Source organism: Chrysochloris asiatica, unplaced genomic scaffold (assembly GCF_000296735.1).
Source record: "Chrysochloris asiatica unplaced genomic scaffold, ChrAsi1.0 scaffold00097, whole genome shotgun sequence".
Classification (NCBI taxonomy): domain Eukaryota; kingdom Metazoa; phylum Chordata; class Mammalia; order Afrosoricida; family Chrysochloridae; genus Chrysochloris; species Chrysochloris asiatica.
In genome coordinates, this window is record NW_006408615.1 from 7762117 (window position 1) to 7764870 (window position 2754).

General features: G+C 40.8%; 1 pseudogene; it reads right to left on the reverse strand.

Moving 5' to 3' along the window:
- Window positions 1-1007: 1007 nt before the first annotated feature.
- On the reverse strand, window positions 1008-1480 carry LOC102813699 (annotated as a pseudogene).
- Between the last annotated feature and the right edge of the window lie 1274 nt (window positions 1481-2754).

Consider the following 2754-nt stretch of genomic DNA (forward strand, 5'->3'; position numbering starts at 1 on the left):
GCAGATTGAATCCTGCATGCATTACTGCCTGCAGGGCCATGATGCCTGCAATCCAGGGTCTGCCTGCCAGTCTTGCATCCACTCTGGTCTCAGGGTGTCTCTTTGTTTCTCTCATCGCGTCTTTGTGTGTATTCTTTTTCTGTTTCTTTCGGCGCCAGATCTCCCTACTTCGTGAACCAAACTTCCCTGTCGAGGCAGGTCCCCGACATTTTTCTGTGTGGGGATTTTTTTTGTTTTTTTGTTTTTTGGTCTTGCTGGTTTCTTAGTTCTGCATTTTTCCCTGTGCTGAGTTCATTTTGAGTGTGTGTGCTTTTTCTTGTCAATTTCTTCATAGTCTTAATGTTTCAAAAATCTTCATGGATTTTTCTTTTCCTTGATTTGATATAAAGGTATATTATGTTCCTTTGTGGTTACCCTGTAATTTATTAAATTCTTCCCAAAATGAAAACAATCTGTTTTATCTTGAAATCTAATTTAATTTCCTCACCATTTTGTATTCTGTAACCATACTGTCCCTTATTTTTGGTCTGTAGTTATCTTCAATATAGATAGATATCACTGATTATCTTAAGTCATAGTTTTGTTTCACTCTGAATGGTTCTTTATCTGGATTGAATTCTGGGTAATGCTGCCATGTATGTCAATCTATGGTTGTGGTCTGCTGTGGTTGGTTCTCAGTTCAAAGGACTCCTTTTAGGAGTTTTGTTGTTGTTGTTGTAAAATTAGCTTGGATTTTACAAATTCCTTTAATTTCTGTTTAATGGAAATGTTCTAATTTTGCCTTCATATTTGAGGGACAGTTTTGCTGGGTATATGCGTCGTCTTCTTTTTTACTGTGAAAGGAAGCTTTATTGTTTTCATCTGGTCCATTGCTTGGAAGAATAGGGGCTCCAAGGTGGTGATTATGCTGCCTCTGTTGCTGGATGGTGAGGTTTAGGCAGAAGGTCTGAGGAGGAGGACAGGGGAAGGCTGAAGGTTTCTCACAGGTTGCCAGGCTCTGCAGACTCCTAGTTGTGGTTGAAGGCGAGCCTCTCAAAGAGGTATTCGCCCGTCCCACCTGAGGGTGAGCCACCCTGCAGAGATTGGTCAGGTTCTTGATAATCTTCACTTCTTCATCAAGGAAATGCTTCTCCAGAAAGTCACAGAGGTGAGGGTCTGTGTGGGTAGCACCCACAGCATGCAGACCCAGAAAGAACTGGTTTAAGGTCTTCTTCAGGGCCAGGGTGGCTTCCATGGCATCCAGGATTCTTCCCAATTCATCTTGGGACGATTTCTGCACATCCTGGAAGAGAGCATGGACACCACACTGGTTTTGTAGTTTCAAGAGAAGTGCCCCCATGCTTTCTAAGGCCACATTGTCCCAATCTAAATAGAAGCCCAGATAAAGACAGGTGTAAGAGACCCGCGGATGCAGATTGACCAGGCAGTTGACACTAGTCTCTGCTTCAGTGGAATCATTCTGACAGATCTGAGAGCTCATTGTTGGTTGAAAATTTGGAGCTAGACGCACACTAAAATGGTGTTTAACTGTTCCTGGTAATAGGGAATGGCCAAGAAGATGGTACCAGAGAAGAGACAGTGACTAAAGAGGAGGTTAGAGATGGTCTGAAGCTGGAGGTAAGGAGTCCCCAGATCTATTTCATCCAAACACTGTTGAAGCAAGAGACAGATCCACGGGACTGCTGGGAGAGCTTCTGGATGTATAATTCATGGTCAGCAGTTGCTTTCTTTCAGAGTCTTGTATATGTCTCCTCATTGCCTTCTTGCCTGCATGGTTTCTGCTGAGAAGTCAGAATTTAATCTTACTGGTTTTCCTTTATGGGAAAACCTCATTTTTCCCAAGCTGCTTTTGGACTCTTTCTGTGTCTTTGGTTTTGGAGAGTCTGATTATGATACATCTTGGTGATTTTCTTGTGGGGTCTATCCTTCTTGGTGTTCATTCAGCTTCTTGAATACTTATCATCTCATCTTTCATGATGTTAGGGAAATTTTCTTCCAGCAGCTCTTTGACTATCTTTTCTGTGGTTTTCTTTGTCTCTTCTTGTTCTGGAATTCTCACCACCCATATGCTATTCCTCTTCATGTTGTCCCATATGAATCTTAGCCTATCTTCAGATTTTTTCATTCTTTTCTCTGATTGTTCTTCTATCTTACTATTATTGAGAGATTTATCTTCAAGCTTACTAATTTGGCTTCCATTTCTTCAGTTTTACTCCTTTACCATTTCAGTGTATTCTGAAAGGGCATTTCTGATATGAAGATATGATTTCCACTATCTTAGTATTGACCTTCTGAATTTCTCTTTGCAGGTTTTATATTGTCACCAGTGCTGCATCTATTTCCTTTGATCGTTCCTGCAGCATTTTTTTTCATTCTTCCTTGTTTTCCTTGATCTTTCTGTGGAATGTTTGGATATACCTCAATATCATTCTCCTGAATTCTTTTTCAGGTAATTCCAGTGTCTCTTCTTCCTCAAAAACATTTTCTAGGTCTGCCTCTTGAACTACTCTGTCTTGTTTCTTCATGTGAACAGAAATTTTCTGCTACTTTCTTGGCTCTGTGGTGGTGTTGTATTTATATTAAGTTGATGAATGTATGTTGGTGTATTCTTAGTCACTCACCAGTTGCCTCCTGGTGTGTGTGATCAGGAGATGAGCTTCTCTGTTCACTGTTCCTACAGTTCAATCAGAGTGGATTTAGTCATTGTTAATTGTAGTCAGTGCTCTGATGCACAGCAGTTGATATTAGCTCTTG